The sequence below is a fragment of the Cervus canadensis genome, chromosome 22, assembly GCF_019320065.1.
Source record: "Cervus canadensis isolate Bull #8, Minnesota chromosome 22, ASM1932006v1, whole genome shotgun sequence".
Lineage (NCBI taxonomy): Eukaryota > Metazoa > Chordata > Mammalia > Artiodactyla > Cervidae > Cervus > Cervus canadensis.
The window spans coordinates 38,559,571-38,581,554 of record NC_057407.1 but is presented as its reverse complement, the minus strand read 5'-3'; positions in this window follow the sequence as shown (position 1 = coordinate 38,581,554).

Below are 21,984 nucleotides of genomic sequence, written 5' to 3'. Positions count from 1 at the left end.
TGCATAGCTGGAAAACTGAGTAAGAAAAGTCAGACAAATCCATAGTTTAATTGGATCAAGGTCTGGGAGCAGTTCTCAGATACAGTAAATAATAATAATAGCTATTAATATTATGTAAAATTTACTGTATGGATGTGAGAGTTGGACCATAAAGAAGGCTGAGCACCAAAGAACTGATGCTTTTGGATTGGGAAGTGGGAGAAGACTCTTGAGAGTCCCTTGAACTGCAAAGAGATCAAACCAGTCAAGCCTAAAGGAAATCAATCCTGAATATTCATCGGAAGGGCTGATGTTGAAGCTCCAGTACTTTGGCCACCTGATGCAAATAACTGACTCATTGGAAAAGACCCTGATGCCGGGAAGGAGTGAGGGCAAAAGGAGAAGGGGAAGACAGAGGATGAGATGGTTGGATGGCATCACCGACTCAATGGACATGAGTTTGCGCAAACTCTGGAAAATAGTGGAGGACAGAGGATCCTGGCATACTGTAGTACATGGAGTTACAAAGAGTTGGACAGGACTTAGCAACTAAACAATACCAACAAAACATTGAGCTCTTTTATGGACCAGGCACAGTTCTAAACACTTTACACTTATTAACTCACTTAATCTTCAGAACCTATAGAATGAACAGTCTGAGCCCAGGGAAATGAAGTAACTTGCCCAAGGTCAGAGAGCTATTTAGGGTGGGGCAGGCTGCAGTGTGTGTTCTTGAACACACCAGCCTCTCCGCCCTGCACAGGAGCACCTGGAGAATCTACCTTCACACCCTTCACACAGCAGGAGTGTCTCTGAGTACTATCAAATTCAGGAGAAGGTCTTTGAATTCTAACACCATGTTAAATACATACTTTGCAGATGTGTAAGCTTCCCTGGTGTCTCAGATGGTAAAGAATCCATCTGCCAATGCAGGAGACCCAGGCTTGATCCCTGGGCTGGCAAGATCCCCTGGAAAGGGAATGGCAACCCACTCCAGTATTCTTGCCTGTAGAATCCCATGGATAGAGGAGCCTGGTGGGCTACAGTCCATGGGATCCCAAAGGGTTGAACACAACTGAGTGACACGCAAGACGTGAAGCCCCCAGCATTTTCAGAAATCTCATTTTCCTTTTCTAACCACATGATGACAAATCTCAGTTTCCTTTCCTAACTACCAAAGGGGGCATAAAGGTACTACTGCTCCTCTTTTATTTCTTAGCTTCTTGGAAAGAAATTACAACAAAGAAGAAAAAGGCATGCAAAAAGCTCAAGTAACCATGCCCCTCCCATACAGCATCTTTTTGTTTCCCTGAAAACAAAAAACATGTGTGGCATATAAATTATGACAGTTACTGAAATGGTAAAAGAATGAAAATACCTCACTAATGTGGATACCTACAATGAAGGTGCAAATCCTGAAGGGTTTATGCAGAAGAAAAAACAATAAACTAGTGAACAAATACACTTAGCTGCAAAATAGAATAAAGAGGCCCAAATGTAGAGTACAGCCAGCCCAAGGTCTGAAAGGGGCCTCGGGGCTACATGGTGATAGATTTCACCAGGGGCCCCCACCACACCATCTGCCAGGGTACACTCCAGGAGCAGCGTATAGTCCTCTTAACCTATGAGATTATGGGTGTAAATTTCCATTTGTTTATTGTCAGTCTCCACTCCAGCATTCTTGCCTGGAGAATTCCATGGACAGAGGACCATGGCGGTCTACCGTCCATGGGGTCGCAAAGCATCGGACACGACTGAGCAACTAACATTTTCAGTTTCACTTTCCCTCCTAGAATATAAATTCTAGGAAATCAACTTTGTCTTATTCCTACCATACCCACCTTTTTCAGAATATGGCCTGGAACATAATAGGTGGTTAGTAAATATTTCTTAAATGAATGGATCAAATCGCAAAAAAAAAAACCAAAAAACAGAGTAATGCTAACATGCACTGCTAAGGCAGAAGCAGTTATATTAACCATTCACACTACAGATGGGAGGATATGTTGGCATGAAGTTGGACACTGAATGTGAAGAGCTTTAGGTATTTCCTCCTACTCTTGCTCAACAACATACTTCTACGACTCTACCTGAGAGAAAATATGAGATGCTATTAAATATTTATTTACAAATAGGTACCTTGCATTATTTACAGGAGCAAAAAATTTAAAACAACCTACATGTCCAAAAAGAACATAGTAGTAAAATAAATTATGGTACATTCACACCATGGAGCTTTTAATGACAGGGAAAAGGTTCAAAATATAATGTAAAAATTTTTTAAGAAGGAACAGAAAATAAAACATCACATACACTACAATGCCAGATACTTAATCACATATTACCTAAGTGTAGAGAAAAGAGACTGGAAGGAAATATACCATAATGTTCATGGCAGTGTCCTCTAGTTCTGAGATTGTGAATAAATTCTGTCTTTATGCATACTGACATTTTTCAAGCTTTCTATAATTTATTTTAAAACATTAATTACAAACAAGGAAAACATAGCTATAATTATATCTTAGTTCACTGGTGGCAAATAAATGATTGTAACTAAGGCAAAAGACTAATTCATAAAATTTTCTCTTTCCTTTTCATGGAAAAAAAATTCCTATTTCATATTTATTAATTTTGTGCACACACAGAAATAAACACTTGAACCGATGGTTAAACATTCCAGTGTTAGCACACTGATCGGTATGATAAGAAGTAGTTTCCAAAGTTGTACTTCTCTATAGCAGATCTCCTTTCAAATGAAACATTTAATGAAATAACCACATGCCAAAGGGAAACATAACTGATCTATTCAAAGTTGGGGTAGAGAGACCACCAATCCTCCCTGTCCCTTACAAGTACATCCTCGGGGACCTCTGAGTTCTTGAAAAACAACTCAGCCACTGTACTGAAAGCTCTGAAAATAAAAAAATAAAAAAAAATCTTTCCACATAGATTCTCAGAAGCTCAAACAAGGCTCCTCTCCCTCTCCCCCAGCAATGAGTTCTGTATGAGCTCGTTCTAACTGACTGGGTTTGTGCTCATGCATAACAGCTACACTATTTCCTGCTGGGTCTGTGATCATAAGCCTCTTTGAATCTGTCCACTCCAACATTAAAGTTTCATGGCACCTAAGCAGCACAAAGATACTCTTCTTCCATAAAGGATACTTCGGCACTGGTTTAATATTTTGATTTAATACTCTAACTGTTGTGACCACAACAGACGTGAGGGAAGGCAGCCCAGGCTGGTTGGATTTTCATTACACAGATGGCTGGTCTTAGGTTAATTGTTCTACGACCCAACTCCAGGGCTTGCTCTCTTCCACCCCAGGGTGCTGGCATTTTAACTGTGTTCCCTAGAATCCACTGTTTCCAGGAGGTGCATGGAAAAAACTGCAGTGGAATGGAGGGAGGGGAATAGTAAAAAGATCTCATTGAAATGGAGGAGAGACAGGGCAGACCAGTTCCACTCTTATCTGTCTTACCCATTGGCATTTCACACACTATTTGATTTGAAGAAAGGGCACCACTGATAGAAACTGGAACTTGAAAGTCACTGCCTTAAAACTGTCTACCTCTAAACACCACAGCCCACCTGATCTTGCTCCTGGAGAGAAACAGAGGTAATTCTACAAGGTGGCAACAACCCCTGCCAACATTTGGCTGCAAAATAGTCAAGATTATTTCCTTTGTATCCTTCTCAAAATATATAAACAGACCTTAAGGGCATTATGAAATGCACCAGACAAAGACAAATACAGTATCATCTCGCTTATACATACAATTTTCTAACATCAGACTCATCAAAGTAGAGAGTAGACTGGTGAATGCCAGGGGGAAGGGGGAGAGGGAAATTGGGAGTTCCTGGTCAAAGGGTACAAACTTACAGTTACAAAATGAATAAGTTACAGGTATCTAATGTACAGCATGGTGACCAGAGTTAACAATACTGTACTGAATACTTGTAAGTTCCTGGGACAGTAGAGCTTTCATATTCTCACCATAACAACAACAAAATGGTAATTATGTGAGATGAAGGATGTATGAACTGACCTTAATACATATATCAAAATTACATTTTATACCTTAAGCATATGTTTTCTCTCAAATATATCTCAGTGAAGCTGAAAAATAGATGCTTATCTATAATTGTTATAAAAATTTGTATGAAACTATATATATTTCAGCTTTGTTTTTTGCTTAATTTATCTTAGGTATTTTTTCATGCCATTAAATATAAATCCAGATTATTCTCAATGTACAGAATTTCACTGAAAGACTCTATCATAAATCTGCCTTCTCTTAAAATAATTTTCTAAACCACTGAACAGACAGGCAAGCTATTTTGCTGGGTCAGGAAGAGAAAGCCCTTCCCAACACCTGGAACTGTGGTTTAGAGTTAGTTAGCAGGTCTGATTCCACACCAACCTATCTCTGAGAGCTTAGGGAATGACCAATTCAATACATAGCTTCTGCAGTCGTCACGAACAGCCATTTTCGATCCACAGTCAGTGACAAAGCAACTTAATAATCCCAGTTAAACAGTGAAATCTTCCACTGTGGCCTGAGGCACAGCATGTTGGGGCTATTCCTGTCAAATTCTGTGCTTCATAAAACTGAATGAGTTGCTGGATGGGAATGACTCTAAATGTGCATCAATAGTGTGATGCCTCAACACTTACCTCCTTGAGAATCCTCAGATCTCCCTCGTTGCTGTCAACTGCTTAAATGTTGCTGTATCTACTTGGAGGGGCATCTTGCTTCAATGCAGGTACTGAAAGGAGAAGAGTCCTGGACAAGAACTGTCTCACCAGTGCCATGTTTTCTGAGTCACAGTTTTTGAAGTTCCATTCAAGATGACAAGGAGCCAAGCCTACTCAAACAGCCACCAGAAAGCCCTTGATTGGTACCTTTTTTTTTTTTTTTTAAGTTCAATGTTTCTGGGACCATAAGACTCAAGTACCTTTGAATGAACTGATTTAACAAATAGTGACTTTTGGTTATTTTAAGTGAAAAGGTACGATAACACAAGGGTTGGAAGGTCTAAACCTCTTCCACTCCTACTAGTCACTGCAAATTCATTCATCCATTTGTCAAACAAGTCATGGCCCTCCCTTGCTTACAACCTTCCAGTGACACCCAGTGACATGCTGAAAAAACAGCAGGTGTAAGAGCGATAACACAATAATCTTTGGGTTCATGAAACAGAAGGAAGACTAGTTTCCCTGATATAGAGAAAAGGAAAAGGCTTGAAATGAGATTGGAAGACTAGGCCGGAGCCAGATCATATAGGTTATAGAATATGGTCAGGACATTTTCACTTCAGGTGATTTGGAAAACCACCAGGTGGTTAAACCCAGGGAGGGGCTTGATCCAACATTCTGAAAGTTTGACTTTAGCTTCTCTGTAAAGAATGGCTTGGAAGAATGTACCTGTTTCTCATCTTTGACTCTGCTGATAGACCCCAGAACTGAAGGAACACAAGTGGACTCATGGCTGCCCAGGGGGCTTTGTCCCTCTCTTTGCCCTAGAGAAGTTCTCTATTAAATATGCACCATTCATTAGCAAACAAGATAAGTTCCAAAGTGGGACAACATCAGCACAAAATCAGTACCCATTTCAGAGCACCCACGAATGTAACAAACCCCGAGAAAAGAAGAACGGCAGATTTCACCACTCATGATCCAAATTGTACTTATAAAGCATCTGCTAGGTATTATTATTTAGATGATAAGTAACAGTCATGCATGTTGATATGATGTCTTATAGATCTTAGTAAGGACATACCATCTGTTAAAGCCAATATAATGCCAATGATGGTTTCTACTGATGTTCTAGCTCAATGGATGGGATGAAAGAGATTCTGTATACCTTCAGCTGATCAGCAACACAACTTTCTCTTCATGCCATCCTCAATTCAGCAAGCTGCAGAGACAGGATTATACTAGGATGAGTCAGATGGGAAACTGGGAAGAGTCTGGGCAGAAAAGAGTATCACTTCCACATAGATAAATGCAGCCTGCCCACCGGTGATCAGGGGTTCTCAAGGAGGAAGACAGCTCCAGGTACCCACACTTCCCTGCAGTTTTCTGGTATTAAATTGAGAACATCCGGACTCTTAGTGGGGTGAGGAGACGGGCTCTCCACAATAGCCCAACCCTCTTGTTACTTGCCCTTCCCATGTATCACATCTTCTCCAGGAAGAGAAAACTGCTCCAAGAACATGTCGAACTGAAATGTTTCTGTCTCACCACCTCATCAGAAGTCTGCTGGTGATACCTCATGCGCACGTCTGTTTCTACAGAAAGCGATTCAGTCCTATTAGTGAGAGCACAGACTGCAAGGACATTCTGTGGGTTGAAAGGAAGGAATTAAGTGAGAATAGGGTGGTTATTAAAGAACTCCCTGAATATCTCGCCTCCCACAGTAACATCAAAACCAAGGACAGTGACAAGGAAAGAAGGGCCTCTGTTGGCCTCAACTGTTAGCATTTTTGTATCAGAGAAGATCCAGTAGATAGAGATAAGAAAGGACTCTTCCACTGCTTTCCTTGGGTGTAATTCAATCCTTATTCTTGACACCTTAAGCTCCTTGACTAAGGCACCAGTCTCCAGAGTGCCCTGTGGTGAATACCAGTTTTCACAATCCACCTTTCAGATATCCACAGTCACCACTTATAAATAACATTGCTCTCAAGTCGAAGGTAGGTGTCCAGCCACCTGATCAGGGGGCTGGGGTGCACGGCGGAGCCAAATGAGCATAAATCACGTTTCAATACTTCTCACTCACCAGCGATTATGGCAAGGGGGTTTGTAGGCATTGTACAGAAAGACAGACAAGGCCCCTGCTTTCCAGCTGGGAAAACAAACAAAAATTAAATGAAGAGGCCAATGACCAAACATGAGATGAACAGTAAACACAGGAACCTATGATTGAACAGGAGAATTTCATAGACTTCTGTGAAGACAATAAAACAGAGTAAGAGGATACTCCCAACACCGTGGGCGAGGGGCTTGTAGATGTCACTCCAGGAAGAAGGGTGTTTCCTAGGGTTGCAGTAGTAAAGTACCCAAAACTGGGAGGTCTAAAACAACACAAATGAAGTGTTTCCTAGGTGTTTCCAAAGACTTGTTTCCTAGGGCTGAGGTAGCAAAGTACCCAAGACTGGGGGGTCTAAAACAACACAATTCTCTTGCAGTTGTGGAGGCCAGAGGAGAGAAACTGAGGTGACAGAAGGGCCACAATCCTACAGTTTCTAGGAGAGGATCTTTCCTTGCCTCCTCTAGCTTCTGGAAGCCAAAGGTGTTCCTTTTTTTTTCTGATTGATTGATTGATTGATTGATTGATTGATTGATTTGACGGCACCGAGTCTTAGTTGCAACATGTGGGATCTGGTTCCCTGTTTGTGCTCATGCGCCGTTGCTTCAGTCACGTCAGACTCTTAGAGACCCCATGGACCGTAATCCACCAGGCTCCTTGGGCCATGGGATTTTCCCTGATCAGGAACCAAACTCTAGCCCCCTGTGGTGGGAGCATGGACTCTTAGCCAGTGGATCACCAGGATGGTCTCCAGAGGTGTTCCTGGGCTTGGGCGCTCTATGACAAAGTAACTCCAACCTTTGCCTCCATCTACACGGGCCATCTGTATGTCTCTGTGCCCGAATTTCCCTTGTCTTATGAGGACATGAGTCACTGGATTAAAACCAGTCCTAAAGGGCTCTTCTGAACTTGATTACATCTGCACAGATTACATAGGCATGCCTTGTTTTACTATGCTTCTTCATTTCATGCTTTGCAAACACTGCCTTTTTTTTTTTTTAACAGTTGGAAGTTTTGTGGCAACCCAGAAGATGGCTCGCACTTCTCAGCAATAAAATATTTAACTCAGAAATGTATATTTTTTTCAGTCATAGCACTATTGCACACTTAATAGACTACAGTATACTGTGAACGTAACTTTTATATGCACTGAAAAACCAAAATAATTGTGTGACTGCCTTTACTGTCAAGTTAGCTTTATTTTGATGGCCTGGAACCAAACCTGCTATATTGCTGAGGTTTTGCCAGTATTTTCAAATAAAGTCACATTCAAAGATACTGGAGGTGAGGATTTCTATCTTCCATTGCAGGGAGGGATAGGGGAGGGGTGAGAAAGGGTGACACAGTTCAACCCGTAAGAAGCAGTGACATCTGAGTTCAGCTTCACAGCCGCTGGCCTGGTGACAGTTTAGGTGAGGAAGTTGCTTAGATAAGTTCTCCAGAATGAGAAACACATGTGATGATGTCATAAGCCATTTGAAGCAAGACACCAAACTGATGGGAAAATAATCGTGAATACGAGGAAAGCTGTCTTCACAGCTCTCTGTGGTAGCATTACTTGCAGTGACGAAATAGAAATTCACATGAGTAACAATCAGGAAAGGGTACAGGGAGCTGAAGCTTCTGTTCTGAAGTCAGCCAAGTTGATATTTATGAAAAAATATGCAGAATAATGACCAAATGCATATGATATGTTAAATTAAAAAGTGGGGCACATTTTATGTATCTTAATTAAATGATGCCAATATGCACATACATAGCAGACTATCAGAATTACCATCACCTGACATCATCATGGTTGTAAAGTTGTTGAGAGTAGGAATTTCTTTCTTTTCTTTAATTTCTGGATATTTGGGTTAACATTCTTTTTTATGATGAAAATTGCATAGGAAAAAAAAGTGCAATTTCAAACAAATTGTTATGACATATTTAAAAATAACAGTCATGTGTGTGCTATAAAATCTACTTAATCCCAGCATCTTGTTATATGCGCTTCAGATTTATTTTCCAAGAAATAAAGCATTACAGTTATCACTGAAGCCCCCTGTGGAAAGATGATGTTTTCAAATCAAGCATTCAAGGCAAAGAAAAATTTCTTACAATATTCTTAAAGCAACGTGGCTTTGTGAAATGAATGCAGTTGTCATCCACTTTATGAAACAGAGAAGCTTCCACTGCAGTTGAACTTATTTCTTGAAGAGAAAAACTGTTGTTTCCCAGAACAAAATGGCTTTTACTCTACTATAAGAAAGCTTATATACTATTCAATTTCCCACATTTTAGGAGAAATATTTTGAGGCCATGCCATGCAGCAGGATTTTAATAACAGTTGCCCGACCAGGGGTCAAAACCCGTGCCCACTGCATCAGGAGCCTGGAGTCTTAACCACTGGACCACCAGGGAAGTCCCAAATGTAGTGCCTGCCCAGATAATGACTGGACTGTGTCTATGTTTTTAGGAAAAAAGAGTAGAGGTTAATGAAAAGGGTTGGGGTAAGGCTGAAAAGACTTTCAAGCTCACAATCACTTGGTGATCAACAGTCTCACCAACTGAAACATACAATTTGTGTCCAGGGGTAATTTTCTTTGTATTTGGGCAAAACTGTGTGTCAAATAAATGTCATTTTAAAATACCTCATTCTCTAAATAGATCCATCAAACATTTCATTAAAAAAAATAAATAAATTACTCTCATCTGATGATACAGTAAAATGTATCTAACCTAGAGAGGAAGTGAATTTAAGAATCAATTCTAGAGACTGTGCATGCTCAATTTAAAATGAGAAAGGTGAAGTGGGTACCCTTTCTGCGTTATCAGATCCAAGTACTTGTGTTCTGATGAAGTTAGCCCTCAAGCAAAGCAAACACATCCATTGTTTTTACCTACTTGTTTCTCTAAATATGGTCCAGGTAAGATTTTATGCTATTTTGTGTCTTTTAAAGCCAGTTTTATAAAACCAGTAAATCAAAACAGTCCGATGTTTCAAAATATATTAGAGAAGTATATTGCAAACTTCTTCTATTGTCCCTGGTTAGTTGGTATTTAGTGCTCCAGATGAATAAATATTTAGTTTACTGACCTTTACCGAGTCATAGGCTCTTTCTACCTCAGTTTATTTCATCTGAAAATTAGAGATCAACACACCTACCAAGTGTGTGGGGAGGATCAAGTAATGTAGAGAACATGAAATGTCTTTGTAAACTGCTAAGAGTTGCAGGAATACAAGTTATTTCTAAAGGTGGCGATGAGTATCAGGCAATGGAAAAAGCCTACCTAGCAATCTCCAAGATCTTAAACTTTATTATAAGCCATCATACACTGAAAATGATACTGTTGATCACTTCTTAAGTTTTTGTTTCCCAGAAAATAAAGGTCTTACCATCACTTTATTATGGAGAATCAAACATCAAATATTAGGAATTTAAATACCTATTCTTGACAGTCTCGCTTGGCAGTATTCTAATTTTCTCAATCATTTAACCTTCTGAAAACCAGAAATTACTATAAAGACATTCTCTATTCAGCTGTCAACAAACAGAGTTCCCCTACAGGCATCTTTAGCCCAAAAACAAAACCAAGAGTTCTTACTTTGAGAGGCAAACTGTATGAAAGTTGAATCAAGAAATATGTCTTTAAAATTGAATGTTTTTCCACCAACCTCATGTATGATTTAAAACTGTGGAAGATATACATTCAAAAGAAGCCTTCTTCCAAAACAGACACCTTGTGTGGCTTCCTATTTGTTCCAATATGATTTCTTCTGCTTGGTGCAATTTTGGAGTTTTCTCATTCTGAAATCAGTTGTTTTTAAATTTATGGAACCTTAGGCTCTTTAGTGTCCCATCAAGTCAAATCATTCTTCATACTCAACAACTTGGTCAGGAGTGACTTGTGACTATGTCCGATCATTTAACTCACCTGCAAAAGATGACAATTTGCCACCCTCGACAGTGTACAAAAGCTTATGCTGCAGGATCAAGACATAATGCCCTAAGGGAAACTGCAGAAATATATTGCTCAACGTCAGCATCTTTAGAAAATGTGATTACCTGCTGCCAACATCGAACAGAAGTCTGCAATTGGATATATAAGATCTAAATGTGTTTATTAAATATTGATCAGAGCAACCATTCTAAAATCATCTTTGCAACTAATGTCTAAGAAAATGCTTACGATAAAATAGTGCCTGAAGAGAAAAACAGAGTCGAAACTGTGTATTTGTTCTTTCAGATAACCATTATTTATTGAACCTTTGTGTGTAAGACCTGCCTGGTGGCTCAGACGGTAAAGAATCTGCTATAGTGCAGAAGACCTGGGCTTGATCCCTGGGTCGGGAAGATCCCCTAGAGAAGGGAATGGCTACCTACTCCAATATTCTTGCCTGTGAAATCCTGTGGACAGAGAAGCCTGGCAGGCTACAGTCCGTGAGGTCGCAAAGAGTCAGACACGGCTGAGTGACTAACTGTTTCACTAACACTGTGTGCCAAGCACTGCCGTAGGTACTGAGGACCCAGTAGTCAACGTGTTTAGTCATATACCAATTTTGCTTAAAAATAGACTGATAAACAGTTCATGCTTGGCACAATATTCCAGGCTCTGTGTTAATAAGCATGTAAGTAATTTATCATTCAATCTGTGTTACAACAATACAAGAAAGTGCTATTACACCAATTTTTTTTACAACACCAATTTTATAGATAAGTAAATTGAGGCACAGATCAATTAAGTAACTAGACCAACATAAAGAGACACAGGGGTAGAGCCAGTCCTGGAATCTAGGTCTTTTCCCTCTTACCTAACTCTGTGGTTAGGTTACCTAACTCTGTGGTTCATTCTGTTGTACCCACATGACACTATTCCCCTATATCAAGGATAATCTCCTTCACCCATTTTTCACAAATTTAAAATAACCCAGAAGATTTTTCTACCTGAGCAAAACGGTGACACATTTGAGAACAGCAAGATCCAAACTTGATTCCTAAAAACCACATCAGTGTTTACGCCTTTCTTTGATAAAACTTTAACAAATAATCCCAGTAACTCTGGCACCTACTCAAAATTCTATCTTGTTTAATTTCTTACGCTGTGCTTTTCTCTGCCCACCAATTTCCCAATACAGCCCCAAAGCCCCAGTGATCCAAGATTCACTTGGGTACCCTTCATTAGCATTTTAAGTAAGGATCAGATTTTCTCTAACTTGAGATAAATCATCATGCAGAGAACAGGAGATTAAAACCTGCAATTACAGATGCAGATCTGATAACAGTTTGTATTAATTGAGGTAATGTGAGCTGCCATAGCAGATAAACCCTGAAATCTCGATGAAGGACTAGAACAGAAATTTATTTCCTTCTCATGGATAGCCCATTGTTGGTGTATCTGATAGCCTTCAATATGGCCCTCCATGCATCAGGACTTCATTTTTGTTTGTGGCCCCATCTTCCTCTATCCCTTCAAGGCTTTCATACTGAAATAGCAAGGGAAGACCATGGAGAAAGCAAGCTTGCTTTTTAATCACTTTAGGAAAGATACACACCACTTCTGCTCATATTTCATTGACTAGAACTAGTCTTACAGTCCTGCCTAATGCACAGGGTGATGGGAAATGTAATCCTGGCTAGGAAACATGACTCTTTTGAGGTCAAGTTATATGTTTGCCGCACATCCTAACCAGATGGTACAGAAAATTACAGCAGAAAGATATACAAATATAATCAACATGCAAGAGAGAGTAAAAATGAAATATCAGAATAAAGGCTGGAAAAACTAGGATCTGTAAGTAATATAAGTTATTGGAATGGGCAAGAAAGAACATCTGGGCTGCCTGGAAAGGTAACATTAAAAGAAAGTGAAAATAGAACTATCAAATGATTCACCCCTGGGCTTATACTTGGAGAATACCATAATTCCAAAAGATCCATGCACCCCAGGTTTCACTGCAGCACTATTTAAAACAGCCAGGACATGGAAGCAACCTAAATGTCCATCAACAGAAGAATGGATATAGAAGATGTGGTACTTTAGACATTAAAAGGAAAGGAATGAAATTGTGCCATTTACAGAGACATGGATAAGACCATGTTATACATACATACATAGAGACCATTATACAGAGTGAAGTAAGTCAGAAAAACAAATATATATGAATGCGTATATGTGGGATCTAGAGAAATAGTACAGATGAACCTATTTGCAAAGCATAGAGACAAAGATGTACAGAGCAAACATATGTACACCAAGGGAGGGAAAGGAGGGTGGGATGAATTGGGAGGTTGGAACTAACGGATATACACTACTATATATAAAATATATAACTAATGAGAACCTATTGTATACCACAGGGAACTCTACTCAATGCTCTGTGGTGACTAAATGGAAGGAAATCCAAAAGAGAGGGGATATACGTGTGTGCATGTGTGTGTATACACACAAATCCAGATAGCTCATTCACTATTCCATACAGCAGAAAATAATACAACATTGTAAAGCAACTATACGCCAATAAAAAATTTTTAAATAAAACTAAGACCTACATTCAGTTCACCTTTAAAAAAACAAAGAAAGTGAAAAAAAAAATTCTTAAGTGAAACTGTTTGAAAAGAGGGAAGAGCTGAGATCATAACAGATTCAATCAATAATATGACAAAGGAAACTAAGTCCATTTAAAGCAACATCCTGTTTCCAGAAACTGCTCACCACTTTACACGCTGAGATGTGGAACACATTTAATTGCTGTTTTGTCAGAAGCACTAATTCTCTTGATTGTGTTGTGAAAACAAAACTACTGAAGAAAATCTTTTTTAAAAGCCCTCAAAGAAAAATTAATATGCATACACAGCTGTCCATCTGAAACCACGCAAGGTTGAAGTCAATAATTAGCATGGCCAGAAGAGTTCCAGCAAGTGGACTTATTTTGAGAATTATTTTCATACAAGGTTTTCTCTCTTGAATAAACCTGCTGGGCACATAGAAAATGAAATCAGTGAGATAACTTAGCAAATCCTATTCTCATATGTAAGGAGTTTATCATTCTGGGGACACCAACCATCTGAACTTGGGTTTTACCCAATTAAATAAGCAGAAAGTGAAAGTGTTAGTAGCTTAGTCTTGTCCGACTATTTGCGATCCCATGGACAATAGCCTGTAAGGCTCCTCTGTCCATGGAATTCTCCAGGCAAGAATACTGGAGTGGGCAACCATTCCCTTCTCCAGAAATAAGCTGAAGTTAAGCTATTAAGCTATTTTTAAACTTCCTATTACTTACAGCCAAACTGAGTATGGTTCTGTGAGTCACAAATCTCAGACTTTTTAGGGATGAAGAAAAAGATGAAGAACAACTTGGCCTGATTTCACCTGATTCTCTGTTTTCCAGATGAGGAATGGAGGCTTCAAGATAATACATGACTTGATCAAAGTACAAAAATAATTATTGATGAAACTAGGTCTGCAACTTAGGTCTGTTGACCAAGGACTGTCCATTAAACCACCACCCATACGGCTTGTATGCGTGCTCAGTCATGCCCAACTCTTTGCGACCCCATGGACTGTAGCCCGCTGGGCTCCTCTGTCCATGGGATTTCCCAGGCAAGAAGACTGGAGCGAGTTGCCACTTCTTGCTCCAGGGCATCTTTCCAACCCAGAGATCAAAGCTGCATCTCCTATATCAGCAGGCAGATTCTCTTCCACTGAGCCTAGCCTTGACCTAAGACCACTCCCACAAAAAGCTCCATGCAAAGCAACATCAAGCTATTTCTAAAATGATGGGAAATCCAGGTTGACTATAGGTCCTTGGTACAACCTTGAGACATATGGATCTCAACAATCATCAGGCCAATGAAAATAGTAACAAATACCAGACAATGGGCCAGAATGTGGAAGAGAAGACTAGGAGGCAGCTTATGCCGGAGAAAATGGGGGGCTTTAGGAGAACACACAGACCTAGAGATGGCAAGCATCAGTTAACTTGTGATGTGCACTGATTATAGTGTCTGGTCTAACTTTGTTCCTGCACTAAATGGACACAGATTTTGCTCTATAGCCTGGGATTCCTCCAGTTATTACTGTTTGGGGAAGCTATGTCACTGTTTATAATCTGTGGTGTTCCTGTATTCAACCATCCATTCCACGGGGCTTTTCTGAATGTCCACTGGGAGCCAGTGGTCAGGTGTAAAAAAGCAAATGATGAACAACACAAACTCTGATTCTGAGATGCTCACAGTAGACTAGGGAAAGGAGGTACAGAAAAATAGCATCATATTATCTGATTTTCCTATGTGCTCCCAAGTAGAAGTACAGGACTTGACCAAAGCGCTCAAGAGAAAGGCTGTATTTTAACATCCAGGATCCCCTGGGCAAACCACTCATCTACTAAGAACTTAAGACTTCAAGACAGGAAACTGCATGGTTTATAAAGTTACCCACTCAAAGCATGGTCTGCACCCCAGCAGCATATGCAACATCTCAAAGCTTATTTAAAAGGTCAGAATCTCCAGCGCAGCTCCAGATATAATGAATCAGGATCTACATTCTAACATGATCTCCAAGTGATGTCCACATGTGTTCAAGTGTGATATGCTCCACGCTATATTGGAGGACTGTACTGGAGTACTATTATTGCAAATGACTATGTCTGAGAGGCAATTTGTCAGTCAGGATTTTTTTTTTAAGTTATGTTTATTGAGGAATTTTCAGAGAGTAAAATCCATCCTTTCCAGATATGTAAGTTGATGATTTCTACAAACATATACAGTCATATAACCTCTAGCACCATCAAAATATAAGATAACTGTCCCCCTAAAATGTATCTTTGTGCCTTTTTGCTGTCTATACCTTCCCCCTAACCCCAATCACTAGAAATCACTAATCTGGGTTCCATGTCTACAGTTTTGCCTTTTTAGGGATGTCATATACATGGAGTAAAAGAATATAGAGTCTTTTGTGTCCCGTTTCTGTGACATTACATAGTACCTATGAAATCCATCGATTTTGTTGGAAACATCAGTAGTTATGTTCTTCTAATTGCCAAAGAAAGAAAGACAGTGCTAAGTCACATCTGACTCATGCGATTCCATGAACTGTAGCCTGCCTGGCTCCTCTGTCCATGGGATACTCCAGGCAAGAATATTGGAGTGGGTTGCCATTTCCTTCTCCAGGGGAATTTCTCAACCCAGAAATTGAACCCACGTTTCCCACACTGTGGGCAGATGCTCTACCAACCGAGCTACACGGGAAGCCCATCTAACTGCCAAGTAGTATTCAATTGTAGGAATGTAACAGCATTTGTTTAGCCATGCCTCCGACGATGGACATCTGGAATGCCTCCAATTGAGGGTATTATGAGTAGGAGTACAGGTCTTTGTGTGGTACATGTCTTTATCTTAGGTAAATAACTAGGAGTGGAATTCCCAAGACATTAGGGAAGTGTATGCTTAACTTTATTAAGAAATTGCCACAAGAGTTCAAGAAGTGGCAGAGAAAGATCCTGAACTCAAGACCTCCCACAGACACAACAAAGCTACAATTACCTTACATAAGAATTACATCTGGATGAAAACTGGATGAATACAACCTCTACAAAAAGGGTGAAGAGACAGAATCAAGATGGGTAGGAGAGTCAGAAAATGGTCTCATCAAAGGCAAAACCACACCCCAACAGTACTGATCCACAATCCAAAGTGATCACATAGGTATGAGTCTTATTGCTGAGAAGTGAGGTCTGTGAGCTACACGTCAGGAATGCTGACTCCTAGATGCTGCAGAGAAGGGATGAGCCCCCAAAATACTTGGAATTGAAAATCAATTTGGCTTCAAAAATTAATGGGTAATATGCTCAGGAAAACTAAAAAACTGCAGGGAACAACAACAAAACACCTCTTTAAGGGCCTGCATGCTGACTCATTTGACCTGAAAATCAGTGTAAAAATACCACATTTAAAAGTACATGAATCAGGGACTTCCCTGGTGGTCCAGTGGTTAAGAATCTGTACTTCCATTGCAGGGGGCATGGGTTTGATCCCTGGTCAGGGAATTAAGAATCCACAGGCCATGTGAAACAGTCAAAATAAATAAATAAAGAAACCTTTTCATTCTAACCTTAAGAAAAAGCACATGAACCATAGGTGAAGGGGATCCACTACTCATCTAATTCTTCACAAATTCTTTCAAAGAACTGATGAGGAAGGAAGGCTTCCAAACACATTTTAGGAAGCCAGCATTACCCAGATAACACAGCCAGCAAAGACATTACACACAAAAAAATTATCAGCCAGTATCTTTAATGAACATAGAAAAGTCCCCCCAAAATACAGTTGACTCTGAGCAATACAGGTTTCAACTTCATGAGTCCTCTTATACACAGATTTTTCAATAGTAAATACTACAGGACTACAAAATTCAAAGTTGGTTGAATTCATGGATACATAACTATAGTTATGGAAGGCTACCTGTAATTTATACACAAAGTTTTGACTATGCTGAGGGTCAGTACTTCTAACTTTGCGTTATTCGAGAGACAACTGTGTCAGCAAACTAAATTCCACAATAAAAGTCAGTATTAAAATGATCGTCCCACAGTCAAGTAGGATTTATTCCAAGGATGCAAAGATGTTTCAACATTTATACATCAGTGTGATACACCATACTAACAAAAGGAAAGATAAAAATTGCAAAATCTTCTCAATAGGCATAGGAAAAAAAGCACCCAGCATTTTCAAGTCCAAGCCACAACAATCAGGCAAGAGAAAAGACATCAAAAATGCAAAAGAAGAAATAAAACCGGCAGTAGAGCACAGCACATGAACTACACAGAGAGAGTCCTAAAGGCTACACACAAACACATACACACACACTAGTGGAACGAATAAATAAATTCTTCTAATAATTAAGACTAGAACTACCATATGACCCATCCAATCCACTTCTGGGTTTTTTCCAAAGAAAACAAAAACAATAATTTGAAAAGGTATATGCAGGAAGTCAAGAAATACCTGGAGTAACAGGCAAATTTGGCCTTGGAGTACAGAACGAAGCAGGGCAAAGGTTAATAGAGTTTTGCCAAGAGAACGCACTGGTCATAGCAAACACCTTCTTCAAACAACACAAGAGAAGACTACACATGGCATCACCAGACGGTCAATACTAAAATCATATTGATTATATTCTTTGCAGCCAGAGATGGAGAGGCTCTATACAGTCAGCAAAAACAAGACCAGGAGCTGACTGTGGCTCAGATCATCAACTCCTTATTGCCAAATTCAGACTTAAATTGAAGAAAGTAGGGAAAACCACTAGACCATTCAGGTATGACCTAAATCAAATCCCTTACAATTATACAGTGAAAGTGACAAATAGAGTCAAGAAATTAGACCTGATAGGCAGAGTGCTTGAAGAAATAGGGACGGAGGTTTGTGACATTGTACAGGAGGCAGGGATCAAGACCAACCCCAATAAAAAGAAATTCAAAAATGGCTGTCTGAGGAGGCCTTATAAATAGTTAAGACAAGGTGAGAAGCTACAGGCAAAGGAGAAAAGGAAGGATATATCCATTTGAATGAAGATTTCCAAAGAATAGCAAGGAAAGATAAGAAAGCCTTCCTCGGTGATCAATGCGAAGAAATAGAGGAAAGCAATAGAATGGGAAAGACTAGAGATCTCTTCAAGAAAATTAGAGATACCAAGTGAACATTTCATGCAAAGATGGGCACAATAAGGGAAAGAAATGGTATGGACCTAACAGAAGCAGCAGATATTAAGAAGAGGTGGCAAGAATACACAAAAGAATGATCCAAAAAGATCTTCACGACCCAGATAATCACGATGGTGTGATCACTCACCTAGAGTCAGACATCCTGGGATGTCAAGTCAAGTGGGCCTGAGGAAGCAGCACCATGAACAAAGCTAGTGGAGGTGATGGAATTCCAGTTGAGCTATTTCAAATCCTAAAAGATGATGCTGTGAAAGTGCTGCACTCAATATGCCAGCAAATTGGGAAAACTAAGCAGTGGCCACAGGACTCGAAAAGGCCAGTTTTCATTCCAATCCCAAAGAAAAGCAATGCCAAAGAATGGTCAAACTACCACACAATGCACTCATCTCACACGCTAGTAAAGTAATGCTAAAAATTCTCCAAGCCAGGCTTCAACAGTACACGAACCATGAATTTATAGATGTTCAAGCTAAATTTAGAAAAGGCAAAGGAACCAGAGATCAAATTGCTAACATCCACTGGATCATCGAAAAACAAGAGTTCCAGAAAAATAATCTACTTCTGCTTCATTGACTATGCCAAAGCCTTTGACTGTGTGGATCACAACAAACTGGAAAATTCTTAAAGAGATGGGAATACCAGACCACCTGACCTGCCTTCTGAGATATCTGTACACAGGTCAATCAAGAAGCAACAGTTAGAACTAGACATGGAACAGCAGACTGGTTCAAAATTGGGAAAGGAGTACATCAAGGCTGTATATTGTCACCCTGCTTATTTAACTTACATGCAGAGTACATCATGAGAAATGCCAGACTGGATGAAGCACAAGCTGGAATCAAGATTGCCGGGAGAAATATCAATAACCTCAGATATGCAGAAGACACCACCCTTATGGCAGAAAGCGAAGAGGAAGTAAAGAGCCTCTTGATGAAAGTGAAAGAGGAGAGTGAAAAAGTTGGCTTAAAACTCAACATTCAGAAAACTAAGACTATGGCAGCTGGTCCCATCATTTCATGGCAAATAGAAGGGGAAACAATGGAGACAGTGGCAGACTTTATTTTTTTGGACTTCTAAATCACTTCAGATGGTTACTGCAGCCATGAAATTAAAAGACACTTGCTCCTTGGAAGAAAAGCTATGACCAACCTAGACAGCGTATTAAATAGCAGAGACATTACTTTGTCAACAAAGGTCCATCTAGTCAAAGCTATGGTTTTGCCACATACCATGAATGGATGTGAGAGTTGGACTATAAAGAAAGCTGAGCACTGAAGAATTGATGTTTTTGAACTGTGGTTCAAAATCCCTTGGTTGAGAATCCCTTGGACAGCAAGAAGATCAAACCAGTCAATCCTAAATTAAATCAGTCCTGAATATTCATTGGAAGGACTGATACTGAAGCTGAAACTTCAATACTTTGGCCACCTGATGTGAAGAACTGACTCATTTGAAAAGACCCTGATGCTGGGAAAGATTGAAGGTGGGAGGAGAAGGGGTCGACAGAGGATGAGATGGTTGGATGGCGTCACCAACTCAATGGACATGAGTTTGAGTAAACTCTGGGAATTGGTGATGGATAGGGAGGCCTGGTATTCTGCATCTCATGGGGTCACAAAGAGTCAGACACGACTGAGTGACTGAACTGAACTGATATGTACCTCTAAGTTCACTGCAGCATTATTTATAATAGCCAAGAAATGGAAACAGCCTAGTGATTGTTGTATCAAGTATTCAGTGATTGATGAATGAATAAAGAAGATGTGGTATGTATACATAAGGGAATAGTACTCAGCCACATAGGAGAATGAAATCCTGCCATCTGCAACAACATGGATGGTCCCTGAAAGTACTACACTAAGAGATGTAAGTCAGATGGAAAAATAGAAATACCATATGATTTCACTGATATGTGAAATCTAAAAAACAACAATGAAAAAAAATCAACCAAAATCAAACAAAAACAAAAGCATAGATGAAGAGGTAAGATTAGCCATTACCAGAGGGGAATAGAATTGGGGAATGAGCAAAATGGGTGAAGAAGTTCAACATTATGGTGATGGATGGTAATTAGACTATAGTGCAAACACTCTGTAAGGTACAGATGTCAAATCACAATGCTATACATTTGAAATCTTTTAAAAAGCAATTTTCTCCAATTAAAGAATAAATTTAAAAAATAAAACAACAAAAATAGCAGAAGAAAGAAAACAAATTGCCACAGCCTTCCAAATTAGCTGTAGAAGGGTTGCTGTTGATGAGGTAGGATTTTAAACGATGAAAATTTTATCAGCTAAACATGGAGATTTAAAAGAACATGATAGACCCAAGGAATGAGAACTATTTCAGCAGGGAAAAACTGCAGGGTGGCAGTGGAGGAACAGCTGGAAATAACACAGGCAAAACACATTGTATGGACATCTCTCAACTGCTCTCAACTCCACGTCATCATGAGTTCGGGATGCTCAGTTTTGTGGATTATAAAGATCACCTGATTGTTTGGTTTTTTCAAATCTTCCATATTTTTACCGTCTCATAAACAGGTAAACACCAATTCTCCAAGAGTGAGGCAAAGGGTTTATCTACACACTCTAAAACTCTGCTGCTTAGCTAGAATAATGAAGCATGGACATGCACATTATTTTTAAGGTGGCTAAACCCTCAAAGGACAGATGCTGAAGCTGAAACTCTAATACTTTGGCCACCTCATGAGAAGAGTTGACTCATTGGAAAAGACCCTGATGCTGGGAGGGATTGGGAGCAGGAAAAGAGGACAACAGAGGATGAGATGGCTGGATGGCATCACCGACTCGATGGGCATGAGTTTGGGTAGACTCCGGGAGTTGGTGGTGGACAGGGAGGCCTGGCATGCTGCAATTCATGGGGTCGCAGAGAGTCAGACACGATTGAGCAACTGAACTGAACTGAAACCCTCAAAGGTTTAGCCAGGAGGAGCAGGAACCCATCGTGACCCATCTGCTGACAAGCTCAGAACTGCTCCCTTTTCTGGCTCATCTGCCTTGCCTCTGGGAATATGGTTTAAAAAGAGAAAAAAGTCAAAATCTTTTTCTTCCTCAGAAAGTATTTCCTAGGGCTCCTCAGCCTATATAAGCTCAATCTCTAGAAAATCAAATGTTCTCAAGTAGCAAAGGAAATACTGGTCTCCAAGCTGTTTAGTAGGCTGGGCTCATGTTGATATATATTAGCCTCTTTTTTCATTCTTTTGTTGAGCATCATTTAGACTGTGTTGACTCAGGAAGGACAGCATTGCTCCACAGGGTCTGATAGAACCTCCACCTTTTCTCTCTAGATTCTTTTTTTTATAAATATCAACATGCTGAGTCCTGGACATTTCATCCAGAGTTTGCTCCCTGTATTTTATCTTATAGGCAGGGATGTCAGGTAATTGTAGAGCCTTGGCATTCATCTTGCAGCCACTTGTACTAGAGCTCTTCTGCGATGGGACTGAACCTAAAATAATGAATT